Genomic DNA, 27,693 nt, shown 5'->3' on the forward strand with positions numbered 1-27,693 from the left:
ATCGTGCATCGAACCTGGACTGGCAACTCGTTTCATACATGATATTTTACAAGTTTCAATGCCATTCTCCCAAATCTTCCCACCCTCTCCCTCTCTCACAGAGTCCATAAGACTGTTCTATACATCAGTGTCTCTTTTGCTGTCTTGTACACAGGCTTGTTGATTTACTCACATTGAGGGCATTCTATTTCTAAACTGTGCTCATCTTTAAGTAAAACAAATGGGAGCTATCATAATTGCAAAACTCCAGTATTCTTTTGTCTTTGTTGTTTAGCTACCAGTATTCTTTTGTCTTTGTTGTATAGTTTTTAATTTGTGTAACATAAACATAAATTTTCTTGGCATGTGGTTTTGTAAATGTGTAAAATTGTACAACTACTACCACACAATCAAGATGTAGAACTGTTTCACCAATCTCCAAAATTATCTTGTGATGTCCCATTGTAGTCAACCTTTCTCTCCACATTATGTAGCCTTTCAATTTTTTCTTATCCTATTTAGTAGCATGCAATTGATTTACCCATGTTGGTGTGTGTATCAATACTATTTTCCTTTTACTATTGAGTAGTATTTTTGTACACACATAACATTCATTTATTCATCACCAATTAAAGGGTATTCCAGTTGTTTCCAATTTTTACCAATTATGTATAAAGCTGGTGCAAATTCTTATATTCAGTTTTCTGTGCAAATATGAGTTTTTCTATCTTTTGATTCAATAGCTAGATTTGATTCCTGAATCATATGGTAAAAGTACTTTTAATTTTATAAGAAACTGCAAATAACCAGAGTGGCTGTGCTATTTTGCTTTCTCATGAATAATGTATGAAAATTCCAGTTGCTCCACCACCAACTGGAATGTTGTTGTTTGTACTGTCCAATTGGACAGTAGTTTTTGATACTGTCAGTCTTTTCTTCCTTTCCTTTCCCTTCTATTTTCTTTTCATTCCATCTTGTGCTATCCCATCCCATTCCTTTCATCTTTCTCTTTCCTTCTGACACTGTTTTTTCTTTTTTTGATATTCTAATAGGCACATAATAGTATCTTACTGTGATTTTAATTTAGAATTTCCTAATAATTATGGCTTAAAGCTCAACATTCAGAAAACTAAGATCATGGCATCTGGTCCCATCACTTCATGGCAGATAGATGGGGAAACAGTGGAAACAGTGTCAGACTTTATTTTTTTGGGCTCCAAAATCACTGTAGATGGTGATTTCAGCCATGAAATTAAAAGACGCTTACTCCTTGGAAGGAAAGTTATGACCAGACTAGATAGCATATTGAAAAGCAGAGATATTACTTTGCCAACAAAGGTCCATCTAGTCAAGGCTATGGTTTTTCCAGTGGTCATGTATGGATATGAGAGTTGGACTGTGAAGAAAGCTGAGAGCCAAAGAATTGATGCTTTTGAACTGTGGTGTTGGAGAAGACTCTTGAGAGTTCCTTGGACTGCAAGGAGATCCAACCAGTCCATCCTAAAGGAGATCAGTCCTGGGTGTTCATTGGAGGGACTGATGCTGAAGCTGAAACTCCAGTACTTTGGCCACCTCATGCGAAGAGTTGACTCATTGGAAAAGACTCTGATGCTGGGAGGGATTGTGGGCAGGAGGAGAAGGGGACGACAGAGGATGAGATGGTTGGATGGCATCACCGACTCGATGGACATGAGTTTGAGTGAACTGTGGGAGTTAGTGATGGACAGGGAGGCCTGGCGTGCTGTGACTCATGGGGTCGCAGTCGGACATGACTGAGCGACTGAACTGAACTGAATAAGTAATGATGTTAAGAATCTTTTCAGGTGGTTAATTGCCATATATATATATTTTCAGGTAAAATGTCTTTTTCTATCATTTACCAATATTTTCAAAATAGGCTTTAAGAACCGTTGATGTGCAGGAAAATTGAGAAGGTAGTATTGGGAGCTCCTCTAAGCCCCTCACCCAGTTTCCCTGATTATTAGTATCTTAGATTAGCAAGGTACACCTGTTAACACTTAACAAGCTGATATTTATGAATTATTATTAACTGAAGTCCATTCTTCAAGACTTTATTTATTTTTTAGTTTTTAATCTAATGCCATTTTTCTTTTACAGGGTCCTATCCAGGATAATACATTGCATTCAGTTATCATGTCTTCTCATTTTCCTCTGGCTCTGTGACAGTTTTTCAGAATTTCTTTGTATTTGATGATCTTAACAGTTTGGGGGATGATGGTCAGGTTACTTTGTAAGATATTCCTCTACCGGAATTTGTCTGATATTTTGCTTATGATGAGTCTGGGCAAATGGATTTTGGGGAGGAAGATGACAAAGGAAAACTGCTGATTTCATCAAATCATATCAAGTATACATGCCATCACCTTGATCATGACTAGAGATGTTGACCTTGATCATCGAGCTAAGGTTGTATTTGTCAGTCTTCTCCACTGTAAAGTTATTCTACCACACTCTGCCTTTCTACACTATATTCTCTGGAAGAAAGTCACTATTCACAGCCCAAAGTTAAGAACTGGGGAATTATGCTCGCCTCCATGAGGTCAGGGGATTCCCTGATGGCTCAGCCCATAAAGAATCTGCCTGCAGTGCAGGAGACAGAGGAGATGTGAGTTTGATCCATGGGTCAGGAGGACCCTTGGAGAAGGAAATGACAACCCATTCAGGTATTCTTGCCTGGGAAAGCCAATGGACAGAGGAGACTGGCAGGCTACAGTCCATGAGGTTGCAAAGAGGTGGACACAACGGAGTGACTACGAACACATGCTGTGAGGTCAGAGCATCTACATATATTAATTGGAATTTTTCTAAATGAGAGTTTCCTCTCCTCTACCATTTATTAATTTGTTCAATAATGGGGACATGGATATCATGAATCTTCTATTTTGGATTATAATCCAATACTACTTGATTTATTTTGTTACTCAAATTTTTCCAGCTTTGGCCATTGGGAGCTCTCTCATTTGGCTCCTCTGCCCTTTTGACATACTCCATCAACAAGCTTTTTAAAGTTTTTAAAAGAATTTTCTTACTTTTTTTTGCTTTAAAATATTTCAGGATCATTTCATATGTTTCTCACTATAAATCTTGATTTTTATCTATTCTATCAATCTTTTGGTTTTCTTATTTTTTAGTTTTATTTGTGCTTCTTCCTCTTAAGAGTGTCTTACAGACTAAAAGTTTTAAATTCTGATGAACTCTGATGTATCATGTTTTTTACTTTCACAGCTCATGCTATTGATGTTATACCTAATTTTATATCAAATCTTGAAGATATTGTGTGGCTGCAGCTTTATTCTATTTACCTCAAAATGCTTTGGCTATTTTACTTTCTTTAGTTTTTTATGTTAATTTTACAATTTGCTTCTCAATATCGATAAGACTTTCTTCTGAAATTTTGGTTGGGATTTTTTTTTTTTTTTGACTGGGAATATGTTTAATTTACAAATAATTTTTAAGAGAAATGATATGGTAACAATATTGAGTTTTTCAAGCCATGAAAATAGTATATATTATGTTGCCATTTATTTATTTATTTCAATTTCATTTTTTTCACTTGATAGGATTATTAATATTGTCTGGAAACAATTCAGTGCTAATCTTTGGTCAATCAGTACTCCAGAATTAGGTACTGTTAATAAAATTTTAGTATCCTTCACTACTGATGAAGTATACCCAGGCATAATCTGTCTTTTTTCTTTTCTTATTACCCTTTACTTTCCATTCTTTTTATGTATTATTATTATCATCATCCCATATGATGCTTAATATAAGGATGATCCCCAAAATATCCTTTAGGATGTCTGTAAATACTGAGTGTTTTGTTTGTTTCAGTATTTCAAAGGTGGGAGCTATATGACACAAATAATAAAAAACTTTGAATGAGAGTTAAGGACAGGGTGAGTCTCTAAATGCTAGCATTGTCTCATGGGCTCATCTGGTACATTTTCAGATTTACTCCTCCAACTGCCTTTCATAGGTTGTAGGTTTTTATATGATGACCGGGTAAGTTAGGGTTCTCTAGAGAAAGAGAAGCAATAGAATATAGGTCCATACATAGATATAGCTATAGATAAATAGATTTATGAAGAGATTGATTTATTACAGAGTATTGGCTAATGTGATTGTGAAGCGGAGAAGTCCCATGATCTGCTGTTTGCAAACAGGAGACCCCAAAAGCTGGGTATTATAAGTTACAGTCTAAGTCAAGAGGTTTAAGACCCAAGAGAAGTGAGAGAATTGATGGTATAAATCCCAGAACAAGGGCAGGAAAAGGTCAATGTCCCACCTCAAGAATTGGACAGAAAGAACAAATTCCCCTTTCTTCACTTTCTTATTCTATGCAGGTCTTCAACAGATTAGATTATGCCATCCACATAGGGGTGGGCAATCTGATGTACTCACTCTACTGAATCAAATGCTAAATATCATATGGAAATACTCTCACAGTCACATTCAGAAATAATGTTAGCTAAATATTTTGGTACCGAATGATTTAGGCAATTTATCACATAAAATTAACCTCACATAGAGGTTAGCAAAGAGTGATAAAACAGGAAGCTATTTTGCAATATTAACACAACTAAGTATAAGGCATATATTGTATGTAAAGTCAATTATTTTTTAGGTTCCATTTTATAATAAGGTGACTATTTGAAGCCCTCACTGAGAAGGCGACATTTGAGTAATTCCCAAGAAGATTAAGGAGTGTACAATTTGGACATCTGGAGGAAGGGATCTAAGCTAAGATCTATGGGAGGAGCCAGGGGAAATATCCTATGATGTAAGATTGCCTGCTATGTCCAAGGACTAGCTGATGGCCCTCTGCATTGGAGTAGAGGCAACAAGAATGAGCAGAGTGGAGACAAGGTAGAAGAGGTGTTATAGGTAGACAGGAGGTGGCAAGTTCTTTGAATATTGGCATTATTTGTATTTTACTTTGAATTGAGCAAGTATTTTTTGAGCTTAAAACATATTCAGTTTCTTTTCTTGGCCTAAAAAGTAGGAGAGATAGGCATTCATCAAATAATCATAAAAACAAATGTAAAACCAAAAGTAATAAGTACTATTATTGAGGACAGTTGAACAGATCAAACTTAATTTAAGAATTGACTTTGAGCTTGACTCTGAGGATGAATAGACTTTAACTATCCAAGTGACACAAGTTTAATGATAACAATGCTTTACTGAGTGCTGCTGGGGCTTCCCCGATGGCTCAGCAGTGAAGAATCCACCTGGAATGCAGGAGACACAGGAGGTGCTAGTTCGATCCTTGGGTCAGGAAGATACCCTGAAGGAGGAAATAGCAACCCACTTCAGTATTCTTACTGGGAAAATTAGAAATTTTATGCTTTTTTACTTTAATTTTGAAAATTATTTTCAAGTTTCTAGGGATTTGAGCCCAATGGATATAATTGGATGATTGCCTATTTGTGTTCTATATAGTGTTGGACATGAAGTTCTGAAATAATATTCACCGTAGAAAAGCAAAGGGTAATAAAATGTAAGAAATCTCAAAAGTCTCTAGTGGCTAACATCTTCCTTTTACAGATAAGACTATGGACTAGTATAAAACCCTCCTCTATTGGTTCTTAAGTTGAAGGAGTTTTCAATCCTTATAAAGTATTATTTACACTGCTTAGAATTCAAAATAATATAGAAACTAGCTACAGAATTAGCAGACAAGCATTAAGCTCCAATAAGCATGAAATTCCAATAAAACACTCTTGGGCAAAAGAACAACTGGGATCTAAGAGATGAGAGGCTAATGCAAACAAGGGAGGGTAAACGCAAAGCAATGCAGAAAGGAAATACCAACTAAGCTGGATTTCTGTCCTCCATTCTCAAGTTATCTGTGGTGCCTGTGAAGCAATGCCTTTCTTATGGGCAGATAATCAGGAACACTTGGAAAATGAAATACATAAAAAGGGGATGTTTTAAATTCTTCTCGATTTGGAAAACACTGGGAGCTTGGGTAGTGTCAGCCATTTAGGAGAATAGACTGAGTTTCTTGTTCCAGTTTTGTTCTTAGAAATCAGTGTCACCTTGTCTCTGTCACCTTCCCATTTTGGAGCGGTATACATTTCTGTCGTTTATGATGAGAGAATTGCATTTTTATTTCTTGTATTCTTTCACATATTTCTCCCAGAAGTTGAATTTTGTTTTTTACTGTACAAAACAAACTTGGAATGTCTCAAAATTTTTTCAATCAACTTTTCAGGGTGAATTGAGGATGAGCCCAATTGAGCAAGCCTAAAGGAAAAAAAAACAAAACCAAAAAACAGGTATTTTTGCTATTGTGTTGCACATATCAATTATGAAAGTGACGTTTCTTCCCCTCTACCTCATGACTCATGATTTCTTTCTCAAGGAGGAACTCAGCAGTAGCCGTATGCTTCCTTCTCACTGGGTCTTAAAGGAAGTAAAATGACTTTTTCATTTGATAAGCTGGAGAGGAGAAATTAGATGTGCTTGCTGCTGCTGCTGCTGCTAAGTCACTTCAGTCGTGTTCGACTCTGTGCGACCCCATAGACGGCAACCCATCAGGCTCTGCCGTCTCTGGGATTCTCCAGGCAAGAACACTGGAGTGGGTTGCCATTGCCTTCTCCATTGTGTGAAAGTGAAAAGTGAAAGTGAAGTCGCTCAGTCGCGTCTGACTCGTAGCGACCCCATGGACTGCAGCCTACCAGGCTCCTCCATCCATGGGATTTTCTAGGCAAGAGTACTGGAGTGGGGTGCCATTGCCTTCTCCATAGATGTGCTTAGCACCACTCATTTCTCCCTCTTTCCTATTACAAGTTAATTTCCTACAGGGAGTACATATTTTGTTCTACCCTCCATGACATAGGACTGCTTCTTTCAGAGGTCTGCAGCACCTAGCTCTGCTGGGTAGAAGTCTGCTATTACTGGGGTTCAGTATTAAGAAGTCCAATAACAGCTTCATCAATAATAAAAGGGTTATGTTGGCTTTCAAAAGTTTTATTTTTCTGTTGTGACATTTTCATGAATTTTCAGATCTTAATTTATCTGTATTTTTTATGCATCTTAAAGTTGATGACATAAGGAAGTTGTTTTTTTTAATTTTTATTTTTTTTAAATTTAAATTTATTTATTTTAATTGGAGGCTAATTACTTTACAATATTGTATTGGTTATGCTATACATCAACATGAATCTGCCATGGGTATACACATGTTCCCCATCCTGAAACCCCCTCCCACCTCCCTCCCCATATCATCCCTCTGGGTCATCCCAGTGTACCAGCCCCAAGCATCCTGTATTCTGCATCAAATCTGGACTGGCGATTTGTTTCTTATATGATATTATACATGTTTCAATGCCATTCTCCCAAATCATCCCACCCTCTCCCTCTCCCAGAGAGTCCAAAGGAAGTTTTATTAAAAGCTTTTTTTTTTGGTTTTTGTCTTAGCAATAAAGTAGTAATGTGTCTAATTGTTGGTGGCATCTTCTAGCTGATGAAATACAATGCAATCACAATTTATTTAAAAACACAATGAAAGTCAAATAGTGCAATTTTTTGCTCCAATAATGTAATAATCTAGGGTCTGGTAAAGAATCCGCCTGCAACGCTGGAGGCCTGGGTTCCATCCCTGGATTGGGAAGATCCCCGGGAGGAGGACATGGCAACCCACTCCAGTATTCTTGCCTGGAGAATCCCCATGAACAGAGGAACTTGGCGGGCTGCAGTTCATGGGGTTGCAAAGAGTCAGACATGACTGAGCAATTAAATACACACACAATAACAACATGCAAATTCCATGTGATGGAGAGGATAAACCCATTTATTTGGAGGCTGACATCAATTGGAAGTAAGTTTATAGTCCAACCAAATTTATCATTTTAAGTAAAAATGATAATTAAAGTGACTTCCTTTTGAAGAGTTCTGTATTATATTTTATATAAATTGAAAATTATCCTTTGCCCACCACTCACCCCTAGGTTTTCAATTCATAAAACTGCTATTTGTACAATTAGAGAAAAGGCCCAGGATGTTCTAAACAATCCCATTAGTTAGAGCTGTCAATTATTTTCAATGAGTTGAGTGAAAAATATTACCTGTTAAATGATCCTTAATGTTCTCTGCTTAATCACTAGCACAAGGAATTCAGCATGTAAATTCATATCTGTTAGTCTCTGATTTTTTTCCTTTAGAGTTTATGTTTAGTGAAAGGGATTTGAACAATGGGCCTTCATTCTTTTTGCATTTTCTTTTAAGTGCTTGGAAAGAAATAGACATACTTAGGAGATAATCTCTTTCAAAGTTTTAGGTCACATTTGGAGGACAGTGGTTAATAAGTCATACTGAATAAAGTGATGGATAAATTACATGGAGTGGAGTCACATATTCATGGATTTAGTAACTGCCTGGAATATTCTAAATCACATTACCTTCTGATATCCAGACTCCTCCCCACTGAAAGACTGCAGTTGTATTTGGTTGTTATCTAAGATCTTTTTTTTTTATCACTCTGCTTCTTTAAACAGTTTCTTTTAAGTGTACAAGTCAGCCTGCCATGCAATATAGAATATATGAACATTGCAGGAAAAAAACACCTATGAGAAAGATATTTGTGCATTGTCTTAAGAAGTCTGAACTGAGGATTTGTCAATTATTAATATACATAATAAAGGCAAAGTAATTGAAATATGATACAAGAAGAAGAGAAAAATTAGACTGTACAGAAGAGTCTGAAACTGACTGGATTATGTTTAAAAGGTGATTATCTATTTAATATGAAAAAGGTAGTTAATGTGAGAAAGGTTTAAAAGATCTTGGAACAGTTTCTTTTCTATTTGGACTTCCCTGGTGGCTCAGTTGGTAAAGAATCTGCCTGCAGTGTGGGAGACCTGGGTTTGATCCTTGAATTGGGAAGATGCCATTGGAGAAGTGCATGGCAACCCACTCCAGTATTCTTGCCTAGAGAATCCCCATGGACAGAGGATATTGGTAGACTACAGCCCATGGGGTCGCAGAGTAAGACAGCTGAGTGACTAAGTACAAACCAAAATTTAGATTCTCGTCTCTTAGATTATATGTTTCAAATATCTTTTGCAGTTATATGTTAAAAGTAAAAATATTAAAAGTAGCAAATAATATTATGAATATATGACCTTTCAGTAGAGGAGGGCTTTATAAACATCACAGGAAGGCATCGATTAGTTCTACTAAGGTATTGTGTAAAATATTTTCTGTTAAGGCTTCCAGTTTAGGGTGGGAAAATGAGCAGAGCCATACCTTTCTTCCACCATTGGTCAAAAATTGAACTGAAAAGAAAATTTTAAAAGTTAAAATACATTCATAATTGTGATAATGATGGGAAGAGAAGATATCAGTGAATTAGATATTTGACAAGTTTCTGGAAAATAGAAAGTAGATTGAATCATCATAGGCAAATTGGGCATCATAGCCCAGACCAGATCCTGGAGATTTCTCTATGTGCAAGAACATGGAGAGACTCTAAACCAGAATGACAGATGAAGAGTAGGTATTAGTGATAAATGAAAGAGACAGCTGAAAGAATGCCTATGTGGGAAGTTTGCCTCCAAATTGCAGTGGATATAATAGCAAAGACTAATTATATAGAACAGCTGCCTATGGAAACTATGGGCTTCCCTGGTGGCTTAACTGGTAAAGAATCCACCTGCAATGTGGGAGACCTGGATTCAATCCCTGAGTTGGGAAGATCTCCTAGAGAAGAGAGTGGCTACCCACTCCAGTAGTCTGGCCTGGAGGATTCCATGGACTGTATAGTCCATGGGGTCACAAAGAGTCAGACATGACTGAGCGAATTTCACACTAGGGAAACTATGGTCTCAAAGTAAAGTTTTCTTTAGTTTCTGGAATAATGGATGGGAGGGATAAAGAAGTCAAGCCTATATTTTCTACATGGTCAATATTACAGTCATATTCATTTATACAATACACTCAAGGTGATAGTTTATCCATAAAGATTGGACATTTTCCATATTTAATTTAAATTTATAATTCATATTAATCATACTAAGTATGGCTTATAAAAACAGAAGATAACTAGTATAACTTCATTCACTAGCTATAGTTATGGCATAAAACAAAACAGCATGATATTTTAGTGACTTGTGTAACTAAATCAAGTTTATATGAAACTTGGGAAAAATATTAGATATATCTTCCAGTCTACTGCTAGTATTTTCATAGGCACATTCACAAGTGAAGATTATAAGTTAGATATTAGATATAAGTCAAAATTTCTCATCTCAATTTACAGAATAATGTCAGTTAAGCTTCTAAAACCATCACCTCTTTAATCTAAAACCACATTCCCATACCATTCACCTGTAGAATTTGGAGGAGGACTCAAGGAGTAAATTGTCATTACAAAAGTAAATGGCTATTCATCTGAGACTTAGTGGTCCTCTAAGAAAGTGGTTGGGACCCAACTCATTGCCCACTATATAATTAAGCTTGTCATTTAAGCCTGTCAATCAGAAAGACACTGCCTACTACTGTTTTCCCTGTTTTTTAAAAAAATATTCTCTTTATTGTATGTAAATAAAAGAAAGAGTTAAAAATAAAGAATCCACCAGGCATTTGAACAAAGATGTTAACGTGAAATGTAGAGGCTAAAACAAATCTTATAATCAGAAACTTTGAAAACATAAATACATCAGAGACTAGAAGAAGACTTTAATTTTATATTACATATTTTAATGTAGTGAGATAGAAAATATATTTCATTCATGATAAAGAATGGAATGAAATTAGAAAGGCAATATGTATTAAAAGGACTTGCTATTTAAAAGAGTCAAAAATAGAACTGACACAATGGCAGAGTAAAAAGACCCTGAGCTCAGTTTCTCTCACAAGCACACTCAAATCACAACTGTCCACAAACAACAATCAATTAAAAAGACAGGAATCTACCAGAAAATATCTTCTACAAGTAAAGATATAAAAAAGAAGTCACAATGTGATGGGTAGGAGGGATGGACTCATGATATAATCAAATCCCATATCCCCTAGGTAGGTGACTTCTAAATTGGAGAATAAGTATATTTTGGAGGCTCTCCCCTTAGGAGTAAGAGTTCTGAAACATGAGAGTCTGGCACCAGGAAGATGAGCCTCCAGAGCATTTGGCTTTGAAGCCCAGCAGGGCTGAATTGCAAGAGCTTCATGAGACTTGAGGAGATAGAGATTTCACTCTTAAAGGACGAACACTTTCACTCTTAAAAGTCTCACATACACCAGAACCAAGGTCAAAAACAATAAATTCATAGGAACCTAGGTCAGACCTACCTGCTGGTTTTGGAGGGTCTCCAAGGGAGAAAGGGGTGGCTGTGTCTCACCATAGGAATGTAGACAGTGTTGGAAGACATATCAGGGACTATTCATCTGCTTGAAATCTCTTAAGTAAGTAAGTGTCAGTCACTCAGTCGTGCCTGACTCTTTGTGACCCCATGGACTGCAGCCTACCAGGCTCCTCTGTTCTTGAGATTTTCCAGGCAAGGATACTGGAGTGGGTTGCCATTTCCTTCTCCAGGGCATTTTTCCAACCCAGGGATCGAACCCTGGTCTCCTGCACTGCAGGCAGAAATCTCTTAGTGGTTGACAATAATTACCTCAAATGTAAACAGATTAAATGCTCTCACCAAATGACACAGGCTGGCTAGATTGATACTGAAACAAGATCTGTATTTATCCTGCCTAGAAAAGACTCACTTAAGATCTAGAGACACATACAAACTAAAAGCGAGGGGCTGGAAAAAGGCATTTCATGCAAATGGAATTCAAAAGAAAAATAAAATAGTAATACTTATATCAGACAAAATAGACTTTAAAGGTTCTTACAAGAGATAAAGGGCACTAGATAATGACAAAGGGATCAATATGAGAGGAAGATCAGATCAGATCAGATCAGTCACTCAGTCGTGTCCGACTCTGCTACCCCATGAATCGCAGCACGCCAGGCCTCCCTGTACATCACCAACTCCTGGAGTTCACTGAGACTCACGTCCATCGAGTCAGTGATGCCATCCAGCCATCTCATCCTCTGTCGTCCCCTTCTCCTCTTACTCCCAATCCCTCCCAGCATCAGAGTCTTTTCCAATGAGTCAACTCTTCACATGAGGTGGCCAAAGTACTGGAGTTTCAGCTTTAGAGATTTAAGGAGTCCCAAAATGGAGATTATACTGAAGGTCAGTTTTCATTCCAATCCCAAAGAAAGGCAATGCCAAAGAACGCTCAAACTACCACACAATCACAGTCATCTCACACACTGGTAAAATAATGCTTAAAATTCTCCAAGCCAGGCTTCAGCAATACATGAACTGTGACATTCCAGATGTTCAAGCTGGTTTTAGAAAAGGCAGAGGAACCAGAGATCAAATTGCCAACATCAAAAAAACAAGAGAGTTCCAGAAAAACATCTATTTCTGCTTTATTGACTATGCCAAAGCCTTTGACTGTGTGGATCACAATAAACTGTGGAAAATTCTGAAAGAGATGGGAATACCAGAGCACCTGACCTGCCTCTTGAGAAACCTGTATGCAGGTCAGGAAGCAACAGTGAGAACTGGCCATGGAACAACAGACTGGTTCCAAATAGGAAAAGGAGTACATCAAGGCTGTATATTGTCACCCTGTTTATTTAACTTATATGCAGAGTACATCATGAGAAACGCTGGACTGGAAGAAACGCAAGCTGGAATCAAGATTGCTGGGATAAATATCAATAACGTCAGATATGCAGATGACACCACACTTATGGCAGAAAGTGAAGAGGAACTAAAAAGCCACTTGATGAAGATGAAAGTTGAGAGTGAAAAAGTTGGCTTAAAATTCAACATTCAGAAAACGAAGATCATGGCATCCGGTCCCATCACTTCATGGGAAATAGATGGGGAAACAGTGTCAGACTTTATTTTTCTGGGCTCCAATATCACTGCAAATGGTGACTGCAGCCATGAAATTAAAAGACGCTTACTCCTTGGAAGGAAAGTTATGACCAATCTAGATAGCATATTCAAAAGCAGAGACATTACTTTGCCAACAAAGGTTCATCTAGTCAAGGCTATGGTTTTTCCTGTGGTCATGTATGGATGTGAGAGTTGGACTGTGAAGAAGGCTGAGCGCCAAAGAATTGATGCTTTTGAACTGTGGTGTTGGGGAAGACTCTTGAGAGTCCCTTGGACTGCAAGGAGATCTAACCAGTCCATTCTGAAGGAGATCAGCCCTGGGATTTCTTTGGAAGGAATGATGCTAAAGTTGAAACTCCAGTACTTTGGCCACCTCATGCGAAGAGTTGACTCATTGGAAAAAACTCTGATGCTGGGAGGGATTGGGGGCCAGAGGAGAAGGGGACGACAGAGGATGAGATGGCTGGATGGCATCACTGAGTCGATGGACATGAGTCTGAGTGAACTCCGGGAGTTGGTGATGGACAGGGAGGCCTGGCGTGCTGTGATTCATGGGGTCACAAAGAGTCGGACACGACTGAGCGACTGATCTGATCTTATCTGATCTTAGATACCAGTTAGTTCTACCTGCTGGTCCCTAGACCAGCAGTTGTAGTTCTATCCATCAAATGAACACACATAAGACTTAAATTAGAACTACGTACATAAGAAAGTAAGTCAGATTAAGCACTATTATTTTTGCTGATTTGGATTTAGCAAATGCTGCTAAGTTCTATCATCAACCCCTGGGAGACAACCCGAATCTATAACTTTCTGATCATGACAAAGTCAGCATTGGTACTGTATCCAGCAAAGCAATTGTGGCTTATAGATTTTGTAGCTTCCTAAGGATGGACAAGGGATTACATGTCTGGAAACAGTAGCCTTGATTTAGAGCATCCTAATCATGGCAGGAAACACAGGAGATGCAGGTTTGATCCCTGGGTCAGCAAGATCCCCTGGAGGAGGAAATGGCAACCCATTCCAGTATTTTTGCCTAGAAAATTCCATGGTCAGAGGAGCCTGGGTTGGGGGGTGACAGTCCAAAGGGTCACAAACAGTCAGACACAACTGAATGACTAACTCATCAAGCAATCATGGTGGACACAGCAGCAACGTTAACTGAAGTCTTTTCTTGGAATGCCTTTAATGATTCTTTGAGTTCTCTATATCTCTCAACAAATTCCTTTCTCATAAAGTTATATACAATGGATTATATCATCTGCAACTAAAATTCCTGACTCTTCTGTCCTCAGTAACAGAGAGGAAAGAACCAAAGAGATCCATCCTACTTCCAAAGAAAGTTGTTCTCATTGTCATCATCATTGTCAAATAGTAATTTATGTCAGATGAAAGTTGCTTAGTATTTTATAATGCCCTGAGTTCAGTGATGAGAGTGAGCTAATAGTTTTGTTTTTCAGTACTCATCTCCACTTGAACAGGAGATAATATTCTAAAAGATTATAAAGAGATGAGTCTGGAGCCAATAGCCTTAGTTTTTACCTTTTCCTTGCTGCTTGTAGATTCTTTCTCTCATCTAATACATTCTCAGTTCTTTCTCCTAAGACTGGACTCTGCCTAAAGAGAGAAAAGTTGGTGAGGGTATTCTAAGGGTATCAATTCTTTTCTTCATTTTAACCAATGTTCCATGTTCTCTTTATTCAAATTTTCTTACCAGTGAAATGATGTAGGTAATTTTTCAGACAGCACAGACCCAAGTCCTATAAATCAAGCTACTTCTACCTCTCATTTAAAAGACGCCTGAAACAAAGAGGTCTTCTGGGTTGTAGGACGACTTCTGTCCATCTTTTGCAGTCAATTTGATCTCTCTTTTATATTGCCAGAGTGGAAAACTGGCTGTGTAGCTGAAACACATGCATGACATAATTCTCATCAAATTATGTTAACATAGTTCAGGGGAAAATAGTAGCAAACAACTATAAGTTCAAAATAATATATCTGCATTTTGCCTCAGTTTCACACTCTCTGTGCCTGCTGCTGCTGTTTAGGTGCTAATTCATGTCCAACTCTTTGTAACCCTATGTACTGTAGATATGGCTTCTGGTAGACATGAAGCATACTTATTGTACTTTTGTTCGTGATAAGAATTATTCCAGGATATGAATAGCCCAAATTCTTCCATGCTGTTGGCAAACAATTAGGTTGTGAGATACTCAATTTAATTTTTTTTTCTATTTTAATGTATTTTATTTATTTACCTTTTGCCAGCAAGGGAGTCAGCTAAGGTCAGTGATCACAAAAAGAGTTTGCTATCTTTGTAAATTACATGCTGAATGGTAATGATTCATGGGCATGGTAATCCATTTCAATAACCTTGCCTGGAGAATCCCATGGACAGAGAAGCCTGAGACCCCATGGACTGTAGCCCATCAGGCTCCTCTGTCCATGGGATTTTCCAGGCAAGAATACTGGAGTAGGTTGTCATTTCCTTTGGCCTTGGAATACAGAATGAAGCAGGGCAAAGACTAATAGAGTTTTGCCAAGAAAATGCACTGGTCATAGCAAACACCCTTTTCCAACAACACAAGAGACAACTCTACACATGGACATCACCAGATGGTCAACACCAAAATCAGATTGATTATATTCTTTGCAGCCAAAGATGGAGAAGTTTTATACAGTCAACAAAAACAAGACCAGGAGCTGACTGTGGCTCAGATCATGAACTTCTTATTGCCAAATTCAGACTTAAATTGAAGAAAGTAGGGAAAACCACTAGACCATTCAGGTATGACCTAAATCAAATCCCTTATGATAATACAGTGGAAGTGAGAAATAGATTTAAGGGAATATATCTGATAGACAGAGTGTCTGATGAACTATGGATGGAGGTTCATGACATTCTATAGGAGACAGGGATCAAGAACATCACCATGGTAAAGAAATGCAAAAAAGCAAAACGGCTGTCTGAGGAGGCCTTACAAATAGCTGTCGAAAGAAGAGAAGCAGAAAGCAAAGGAGAAAAGGAAAGATATAAGCATCTGAATGCAGAGTTCCAAAGAATAGCAAGAAGAGATAAGAAAGCCTTCCTCAGCAATCAATGCAAAGACATAGAGGAAAAGAACAAAATGGGAAAGACTAGAGCTCTCTTCAAGAAAATTAGAGATAGCAAGGGGGCATTTAATGCAAAGATGGGCTCGATAAAGGACAGAAATGGTATGGACCTAACAGAAGCAGAAGATATTAAGAAGAGGTGGCAGGAATACACAGAAGAATTGTACAAAAAAGATCTTCACGAGCAAGATAATCACAATGGTGTGATCACTCATTTAGAGCCAGATATCCTGGAATGTGAACTCAAGTGGGCCTTAGAAAACATCACTATGAACAAAGCCAGTGGAGGTGATGGAATACCAGTTGAGCTATTTCAAATTCTGAAAGATGATGCTGTGAAAGTGTTGCAGTCAATATGCCAGCAAATTTGGAAAACTCAGCAGTGGCCACAGGACTGGAAAAGGTCACTTTTCATTCCAATCCCAAAGAAAGGCAATGCCAAAGAATGCTCCAACTACCACACAATTGCACTCATCTTACACACTGGTAAAGTAATGCTCAAAATTCTCCAAGCCAGGCTTCAGCAATATGTGAACTGTGAACTTCCTGATGTCCAAGCTGGTTTTAGAAAAAGCAGAGGAACCAGAGATCAAATTGCTAACATCTGCTGTATCATGGAAAAAGCAAGAGAGTTCCAGAAAACCATCTTTCTGCTTTATTGACTATGCCAAAGCCTTTGACTTTGTGGATCACAATAAACTGTGGAAAATTCTTCAAGAGATGGGAATACCAGACCACCTGACCTGCCTCTAAAGAAACCTAAATGTGGGTAAGGAAGCAACAATTAGAACTGCACATGGAACAACAGACTGGTTCCAAATAGGAAAAGGAGTTCGTCAGGGCTGTATATTGTCACCCTGCTTATTTAACTTATATGCAGAGTACATCATGAAAAACACTGAGCTGGAAGAAGCACAAGCTGGAATCAAGATTGCCGGGAGAAATATCAATAACCTCAGATATTCAGATGGCATCACTCTTATGGCAGAAAGTGAAGAGGAACTAAAAAGCCTCTTGATGAAAGTGAAGGTGGAGAGTGAAAAAGTTGGCTTAAAGCTCAACATTCAGAAAACGAAGATCAGGGCATCTGGTCCCATCACTTCATGGGAAATAGATGGGGAAACAGTGGAAACAGTGTCAGACTTTATTTTTGGGGGGCTCCAAAATCACTGCAGCCATGAAATTAAAAGACGCTTACTCCTTGGAAGGAAAGTTATGACCAACCTAGATAGCATATTCAAAAGCAGAGACAGTACTTTGCCAACAAAGGTCCATCTTGTCAAGGCTATGGTTTTTCCTATGGTCATGTATGGATGTGAGAGTTGGACTGTGAAGAAAGCTGAGTGCCAAAGAATTGATGCTTTTGAACTGTGGTGTTGGAGAAGAGTCTTGAGAGTCCCTTGGACTGCAAGGAGATCCAACCAGCCCATTCTGAAGGAGATCAGCCCTGGGATTTCTTTGGAGGGAATGATGCTAAAGCTGAAACTCCAGTACTTTGGCCACCTCATGCGAAGAGTTGACTCATTGGAAAAGACTCTGATGCTGGGGGGGATTGGGGGCAGGAGGAGAAGGGGACGACAGAGGATGAGATGGCTGGATGGCATCACTGAGTCGATGGACATGAGCCTGAGTAAACTCCGGGAGTTGGTGATGGACAGGGAGGCTTGGAGTGCTGCGATTCATGGGGTTGCAGAGTCGTACACGACTGAGTGATTGAACTGAACTGATACCACTTTAAAAGGCAATATGATACCACACATTCCAAACAGAGCCATGGCAAGTTCCTAAACTCATCTCCAAAGTAATTATGTGGGGAAAAGTTAGATAGTTGGCTGCTTTGTCCAAAACGATCAGTCTTTTGTATTTTCATAAATGCCTCATTTATGAAAGACTCAGGGGGAAAAAGACCTTAGTGTGTCATTAATTATGATAGCGAAAAAAAAAAAAAAAAAAAAAAAAAAGGCCAGGCTGTAGGGAAAACGGGTGAAAAACTAGTATAAACATTACTAGTCTCTTCCAGATGACTCTGATTTTTCCCCTCATATTTTTTGGCCATGATATTAAAAAAAATATATAAAGTTTGAATTTGTTTTAAATCAGAGACTATGGGACTTAGAGGTCTTTATTTAGGAAGATTTGAATTCTTGCCGTAAGCTATAAACGAATAGTTTTTTCTAGAATTTTCCCTTAATTTAGCCATGTGGTAAGATGCATTCAACCTTCTTAAATACTGTGGGTTTAAAAATATTTAAGTATCTGTGGGGATAACAAGAAATTCAACAGGATTCCCTAGTTAGTTACCTTTACCTCCTCTGTTCCTTGGTATTTATATTAAACAAATATCCTCCTCATTTCCCTAAGCCCCCAACTCAGACATTGGCAAACTTCTGTAAAGAGTCTCATAGTAAATATCTTAAGCTATGCATTTTAAGTGGTTTCTCTTGCAACTTCTCTGCTGTAGTGTAAATGCAAACATAAGCATACTTAAATCAATAGGTTTTGGCTGTTTCAACAAACATAATCTTTTTTTTTTTGTACAAAAATAGAGATTGAATCAGATTTGGCCCAAGGGTTGTAGTTTTCTGACCCCTACTTTAAAACCAAGAACACTGGTTCTATACCTGTAAAGTTTGAATCACTCTTTGGAGGGTGATATAGTAGATTTTATCAGACAAATGACATTTAATAAAGAAAGGGCATTTGATTTAGATCACAGGCTGAAAAGCTCCTGGTTCAAATACATGCAAAATAAAGCATCCAGAAAAGCAAAACTAGCAACATGAGTCCAGGATCAGATGGGATCTACTGTCTAGAGGAAAATGGAGGGTTAAAAATTGACCATGTGTATGTCACAGGTATGACAATGGGTAGAGATTAAAGGAAGAGATTTCAGTTCAGTTCAGTTCAGTCGCTCAGCCGTGCCCGACTCTTTGCAACCCCATGAATCGCAGCATGCCAGGACTCCCTGTCCATCACCAACTCCCAGAGTTCACTCAGACTCACGTCCATCGAGTCAATGATGCCATCCAGCCATCTCATCCTCTGTTGTTCCCTTCTCCTCCTGCCCCCAATCCCTCCCAGCATCAGAGTCTTTTCCAATGAGTCAACTCTTCGCATGAGGTGGCCAAAGTACTGGAGTTTCAGCTTTAGAGATTTAAGGAGTCCCAAAATGGAGATTATACTGAAGGAAAGTTCTTGGCACTTAAGAAAAACAGTAGATTTAGATAGATATTCCTAATTCAAAATAGGGGATATTAGATAAGACTGAGTAGGAATATGTCAGTTTAAAAAATAAAATCTATTTGGAGCAGGAAGCATGATGATAGAGGTTTGTATAATTTTAACATTTATGAAGCTTGTTAGTGAATCAAGGAGGGTGATACTTTATTAAAGAAGTGCTACCTCACCATGTTCAGGGATAAACCTGGTACCCATCACCTCTCCACCATGTGCCCTCATGATGCCTCTCTCCCACTCTAGATGCTCTCCTGACTGCTTTGTGTCCCAAGCCTGAAGACTGACTCATAGATATGTATGACATTTATCTTACTCTTCTGATTTCATTTCAGCACCCGTTTGATGGACACATTTGTCTTCTGATATAATAACTGCTGATCTTTTGTATGAGAGAAGCTGAAAAGGGTGAATACTGAAAAATGCTTGAATGAATTACACTTAGCACTTACCTTAAGAGGTTCTTTCAAAAAAAAAAAATGCGTTGGCATCCTTTCTTCTTTGAAAGGTAATTCTTTAGTATGGTAGAAATTGCACAAAATATCACTGATTTGGCATGCATTCTGTTACCTGAATTGAATCTTTATGTCCTGTGCATTCACTTATTAGTGAGTATTGTTTTGGAAATGTAGGTAATAGTTGATTTCATACTGAAGAGAATACATATAGGTATAAATAGTATGTTTCAAGCAACAAGATAATACTTTCATGTTCCTGTTGAAATTCTTTTATGCCAAATACACTCAAGATTCTGTAAGAAGACTATACTATTATCCTATGAGAGTTCTCAAAAAGAACTGCTACAATGCCATCAATGAGATGCTGATTCTGTTCTATTTGCATTTATTCTTTCATTTCCATCTCATTCCCTCAACAGCTTTATTTTCATAGGCTTATACTCAGTTCAGTTCAGTTCAGTTTAGTCACTCAGTCATGTCCAACTCTTTGCGACCACATGAATTGCAGCACGCCAGGCCTCATCCATCACCAACTCCGGAGTTCACTGAGACTCACGTCCACTGAGTCAGTGATGCCATCCAGCCATCTCATCCTCTGCCATCCCCTTCTTCTCCTGCCCCCAATCCCTCCCAGCATCAGGGTCTTTTCCAATGAGTCACCTCTTCATATGAGGTGGCCAAAGTATTGGAGTTTCAGCCTCAGCATCAGTCCTTCCAATGAACACTCAGAATTGATCTCCTTTAGGATGGACTTGTTGGATCTCCTTGAAGTCCAAGGGACTTGCAAATGTCTTCTCCAATACCACAGTTCAAAAGCATCAATTCTTTGGCACTCAGCTTTCTTCACAGTCCAACTCTTACATCCATACATGACCACTGGAAAAACCATAGTCTTGACTAGATGGACCTTTTTTGGCAAACTAATATCTCTGCTTTTTAATATGCTATCTAAGTTGGTCATAAATTTCCTTCCAAGACTAGGGAGCTCCAAAGTGAGATTCATGCATGGCTGAGAGTTTGGATGATTATACATCAGGGCACAGGAAGAAAATCCTAGAATTGATGTTGAAATTTATTCTTTCTATAAAAATAAAAAAAGAACTTAAGCTTACTAATTTGAAAATGTTTATATTCTTTAATATATAAGATGTATAATTATGCATAATATTAATATAACCTATAGTATAATATAACTATAATATATTGACAATGGTGCCCTCAGTCAGATTCTAACTTAGATGCTTCCATGTCATTAAAATATCTAAGATATCTTGAGGGAAGAGTGGGATTCCATAATGTAGAATGGGTAAGACTATGGAAATTGAGTAAAAGTTTCAATATGTCTTAATGCATGCTAATTATTATGAATTATTTAAATTTGGGAATTCATGACAATTCCAAAGTTCTAATCCACTAAAGAAATATAAGAAGAAATAAAAACACATCAGAGAAGAAAGATTTTCAATAGTTAAGCTTTTCATTAACAAATATAATGCTTTATGGAACACTTTTATGCATGGCTATTGGTTGTGAAGCTGATTTGATTAGAATAAAAAATAAGAAAGAATTCCAACCACTAAAAGGGACCCAGATGGAGATCATTTTTTTCCATCTTCTTTTCTATTCTCCTCTAACCTTCACTGCTTCCAAAGCGACCTAACTTCTTGAAATTCACCTCCAATTATGCCATCCACATTTTTGCATGCACATCCTGGCCACCCATAGTATACAAAATCTTCAGAAAAGTATGACTCACCAGTTTGTGACCTTATTTATTTTTTCTACTCTTTTCTTTAATATAAATTTATTTATTTTAATTGGAGGTTAATTACTTTACAATATTGTATTGATTTTGCCATACATCAACATGAATCCACCACGGGTATACACGTGTTCCCCATCCTGAGCCCTTCTCCCTCCTCCCTCCCTGTACCATCCCTCTGGGTCATCCCAGTGCACCAGCCCCAAGCAGCCAGTATCATGCATTGAACCTGGACTGGTGATTCATTTCATATATGATATTATACACGTTTCAACGCCATTCTCCCAAAGCATCCCACCCTCTCCCTCTCCCACAGAGTCCAAAAGACTGTTCTATACATCTGTGTTTCTTCTGCTGTCTCGCATACAGGGTATTTTTTCTACTCTTCTCTTCCACCCTTTTATTAAACCCATTATATACTCTTGTCAAATCAGACAACTATTTCTGAAAAACCTTACCTAGTAAATGAGCTTCTATATTCCTCTCTTTAATCTCAAATATTCTTCATTTTCCAAGTTAATATCAAATGGTATCATCTTCTTAAACTCTCTTTTATTGTCCCACTGGTATTTCATATCTTTTTCCATATTCCTGTTTTGGGCAGTTCAGTTCAGTTGCTCAGTTGTGTCTGACTCTTTGCGACCCCATGAGCTGCAGCACGCCAGGCCCCCCTGTCCAACACCAACTCCCACAGTTCATTCAGACTCACGTCCATGAGTCAGTGATGCCATCCAGCCATCTCATCCTCTGTTATCCCCTTCTCCTCCTGCCCCCAATCCCTCCCAGCATCAGAGTCTTTTCCAATGAGTCAACTCTTCACATGAGGTGGCCAAAGTACTGGAGTTTCAGCTTTAGCATCATTCCTTCCAAAGAAATCCAGTTAGCTTATCATTTATTTTATTTTGAGAAGAGAAATTTTCTTATTTGCTCTTGTCTCATATTAGGACTCTTTGTTGAACTGACTATATTACTCATCCTGCAAACCCAGTTGAAGGCTTATATCCCACAAACCTTCTGTCACCATTCATTCTTTGTCTGAACCCTATCATTGAATATATACTGCTCTTCAGCAAGAAGAAAATCATGTTAAAGTGTTACAGCCATGTTTTATGTTATTTGGATTGTGTACTCCTTGAGGATATACTCTGAATTATTCTTGTTTCAAACCTGATAACTCCTAGCACAGAGCTTATTAAGTATATGATGCTTAGTAAAGGCATGCTGATCAAACACATGCTGGTTAGCAGTATTCTAAATCTTTTCAACAATGTCCACAACATTATCACATATTCCACATTACACAGTTTCCATTAAGAGGTATGGTCTCTGTATTCTCCTCTTGAATTTGTGTGGGCTAGTGACACTTGTAATCAATATAAAACTATGAAAATTATGCTGAGTAACTTCGGAAAACTTGGTTAGAAAAATCATGCAGCATCTTGCATTGCTTGCTGAACAATCATACTTGGAGCCCTGAAAACCATGCAAGATATGTGACCCACCCTGAGGCCACTGTGCTGTAAGCCAAGCCACATAGACAAGCTGCATGTAGACTCTTCAGTCTGAAATCTTAGTTTCTGAATTTTCTAATTCAGGCTTCCATGTTTGTGAGTGAATGGGCATTCAGATGATTTGAATCTCCTGTGTGTGTCAGTTGCTCAGTCATGTCTGACTCTTTGCGACTCCATGGACTATAGCCCGCCAGGATCCTCTCTTCATGGGATTCTCCAGGCAAGAATACTGGAGTGCGTTGCCATTCCCTTCTCCAGAAGATCTACCCAGCACAGGAATCAAACCTGGGTATTCTGCATTTCAGACAGATTCTTTACTCACTGAACTACGAGGGAAACTATCTATTCTTCTGATGTTGAGTCAAATCCAGCTTTCAATTCTTTCCATTCCATGTTCCAGATATTGTGGAGCTGAGAAAAAGCATTCCTGCTTTGCTCTTTCTAAATTACTAAATGAAAGAATCTGTGAGTATAATAAGAGTGTTGCTATTAAGTTTGAAAGACTTTGTTTTGCAGTCATATTACAAGGAACAATTCTTTTTTGGGGGACTGAAATATTTGTATATAAACCAATGTGTTGAGAAAATAGGCCATGGTTATGTTTTCAGTTCAGTTCAGTTCAGTTCAGCTGTTCAGTCGTGTCCGACTCTTTGCAACCCCATGGGCTGTAGCACAACAGGCCTTCCTGTCCATTAACAACTCCCAGAGCCTACTCATACTCATGTCCATTGAGTAGGTGATGCCATCCAATCATCTCATCCTCTGTCATCCCCTTCTCCTCCTGCCCTCAATATTTCCCAGCATCAGGGTCTTTTCTAATGAGTCAGTTCTTCGCATCAGTTGGCCAAAGTATTGGAGTTTTAGGTTCAGCATCAGTCCTTCCAATGAATATTCAGGACTGATTTCCTTTAGGATGGACTGGTTGGATCTCCTTGCTGTCCAAGGGACTTTCAAGAGTCTTCTCCAACACCACAGTTAAAAAACATCAATTCTTCAGAGCTTAGCTTTCTTTGTAGTCCAACTCTTATATCCATACACGACTCCTGGAAAAACCATAGCTTTGACTAGATGGACCTTTGTTGTCAAAGTAGTGTTTCTGCTTTTTAATATGCTGTCTAGGTTGGTCATAACTTTTCTTCCAAGGAGCAAGCGTCTTTTGATTTCATGGCTGCAGTCACCATCTGCAGTGATTTTGGAGCCCAGAAAAATAAAGTCTGACACTGTTTCCCCATCTATTTGCCATGAAGTGATGGGACCAGATGCCATGATCTTAGTTTTCTGAATGTTGAGCTTTAAGCCAACTTTTTCACTCTCCTCTTTCACTTTCATCAAGAGGCTCTTTAGTTCTTCTTCGCTTTCTGCCATAAGAGTGGTGTCATCTGCATATCTGAGGTTATTGATATTTCTCCCGGCAATCTTGATTCCAGCTTGTGTTTCATCCAGCCAAGCATTTCTCATGATGTACTCTATATATAAGTTAAATAAGCAGGGTGACAATATACAGCCTTGGCATACTCCTTTCCCGATTTGGAACCAGTCTGTTTTTCCGTGTCCAGTTCTACCTGTTGCTTCTTGACCTGCATACAGATTTCTCATGAGGCAGATAAGGTGGTCTGGTATTCCCATATCTTTTAGAATTTTCCATAGTTTGTTGTTATTCACACAGTCAAAGATTTTGGCATAGTCATGGTTATGTTTTAGACATATCCTAAATAACCCCACATGGGCTCACAGCATTCTGTATCCCAAACTCTGAAGACCTTGTCACCACTTGGCCTTCTACTACAATTTCACACAGACCCAGATAGCGAAATCTATCCAGAAAGAGTAGAATATAGAGTTAAAGGTTTCACACTCTCTGACTTCAGACTATGGTATGAAACTATAGTAGTCAAAGCAGTATAGTAGTAACACAGAAACACACATATATCATGGAAGTAGCATAGAGAGTTCAGAAATAAAACCATAGTCATATAGTCAATTAATCTATGAGAAAAGAGGCAAGGATACACAATAAGGAAAAAACAGCCTCTTCAATAAATGATGTTGAGAAAACTGGACAGCTATATGTAAAAGAATAAAACTGGACCACTTTTTCACACCATATACAAAAATAAAGTCAAAATGTACTTAAATGGATAACATGAAACCTTCGAACTCCTAGAAGAAAACACAGCAATTATCTATTTGACATTAGCTTTAGCTATAATATTTTTTATATATCTCCACAGGCAAGGGAACCTAAAAGCAAAAATAAACAAATGAGACTGTATCAAACTAAAAAAGTTTTTGCATGGCAAAGGGAACCACTAACAAAAGAAAAAGAAAACATACAGAATGGCGGAAGGAATTTGTGAACAATATATCTGATAATTGCTTGATAGCCAAAATATAGAAAAGACTCATACAACTCTAAGTCACCTGGATATAATGAGTACATAGGGATTATAATCAATAATATGGTAAGAATTTTGTATGGTGATGGATGATAACTGGTCTTTCTGCAGTGACTATTTCATAATGTATAAACACTGAATCACTATGTTGTACACATGGAACAGACTTAACATTAAAATTTAATGTAAAATTAAAAAAAAACTTAATTAATATGATTTACTACCACAACAAGGTAGAAACAAGGGAAAAAAGGTGGCACCCCAGAGGAAATTTTGAATAATCATCAGAGGGTAAGAACCTTTTATTGTCTTTCTGCAATCACAATCGGAGATTCTTTTCTACTCTGATGATTGTGTTTTGGGAAGTCAATCAATTTTAATTACATGGAGGTTTTCCTAGATCCCGCAGATAAATAAGACCCCTCCCTAAAATTTAGCAAGCTTGCCTTCTGTTCATTGACTCAGAGATGTAAGCAGAGTTTTTCTCAGTAACTTCTAGCAAGTGAAAGTGAACTAAAGTATCTGGGTCACCCAAAGCCTAGTAAGTTTCAGAACAGCTGTAATAGAAGGTGTGTTAGGATCAGGGTTAGTGTTCATTACTCAACCTCTATCCAGTGAGAAGTTGAGTTCTCTGCAGGTCAATAAAGTGAGGTGCAGCCAAGTGCTGTATTGTTCTATAAGCACGTGCATGCTAAGTCACTTCAGTCGCATCTGACTATGATCCTATGAAAATCAGAAGCTACCAGGCTTCTTTGTACATGGGATTCTCCAGGCAAGAATACTGGAGTGGGTGTCATGCACATGAATTATTATTATTATACCTATAATTTACAAAAATAGCATATTCTTTTGGTGACTTTAACTGACTCTCTTGCTGGCAATATATAAAGTAAAACAGAATACAATTTTTTAAACATCTGAGTACTTCAAAGACTAATTGTTTACTAACTACATGGAAGAACTTGGGCTACTTAGGTCCTGGGAATAATTCTTATCATGAACAAAAATAAAATAAATATGCTTCATGTTTAGCAGAAGCCATATCCACCTTAATGTTTGTCAATAGTGTTCATATAGTCTGTTTTAATTGTTTGCTAAGTTTTACTTTGGCCACCTCATGCAAAGAGTTGACTCATTGGAAAAGACCCTGATGCTGGGAGGGATTGGGGGCAGGAGAAGAAGGGGATGACAGAGGATGAGATGGCTGAATGGCATCACCAACTCAATGCACATGAGTTTGGGTGAACTCTGGGAGTTGGTTATGGACAGGGAGGCCTGGTGTGCTGTGATTCATGGGGTTGCAAAGAGTCAGACATGACTGAACAACTGAACTGAACTGAACCGAAGTTTCTGACTCTGGTTTGCTTTCCTCTATGGCTGTTATGTTTTCTGTGGTCTTTGAGTTTTTACCTTGTTCTCTGGAATGTCAATTTCCTTGGAAATTTTGATCATAACAGCGTTTAATCTATTTGAAAAGACTGTTTCTTTTTTTGTTGTTGTTATTGTTGTTCATGGGCTAAGACATTCCATCTTAGACAATTCTTGGATAATGTGTAGTTTTTCTCTTTGAAATCTACGTTTGCTAGTTAGATTTTGTGGTGGTGGTTTCATTGCTAAGTTTTGTCCAATTCTTGTGATCCCATAAACTGTAGCCCTTCAGGCTCCTCTGTCCATGGTGGCAGGTTGCCGTTTACTTCTCCATGGGATCTTCCTGACCCATTGCAAACAGTTTATTGCCTTGCAGGCAGATTCTTTATCCCTGAGCCATCAGATAAGTAATGCCAAATATACATTTATACATGATTTGTATTGAATGGTAGGCCAGCAAGCTGACTTGTGGAAAACAAGTGTTTCTAAGAATATTTATTAGTATTTGTTTACAAGCAAAATATTTTATCTTAGTTTACCTAAAATATAATGATATTATATTTTAAGCTTTTTATTTCAACCAGGCCATAAATGGGTTTACTTTGCAGGGATTTTGAATTACCTTTTGCCTTTAGGCTTCAAAGGGCTCAACACTTATTCCAATAAAATCTAAACCCTGCTTGAGATACTCCCAACACTTCAAAACATAGATGACCTGACCAGATAATTTTCCTGGAAAGTTGTATACCTTTGCTGATGTTTCAAGGAAGATTAGTTTCTTCCTGATTATATCTTCATGTGGACACTTGTATCAGGAAATATAGCTTCCTCAAGTGGATGAGATTTGAAGTTAAAAAGCTGTTCTCACTTTGGTATACAATTACATTCCTAAGTCATTGGTAAACATTGCTATATTCTAGTGAGTAGGATGATTTATAA

Source organism: Bubalus kerabau, chromosome 11 (assembly GCF_029407905.1).
Source record: "Bubalus kerabau isolate K-KA32 ecotype Philippines breed swamp buffalo chromosome 11, PCC_UOA_SB_1v2, whole genome shotgun sequence".
In the NCBI taxonomy this organism is placed as follows: Eukaryota; Metazoa; Chordata; class Mammalia; order Artiodactyla; family Bovidae; genus Bubalus; species Bubalus kerabau.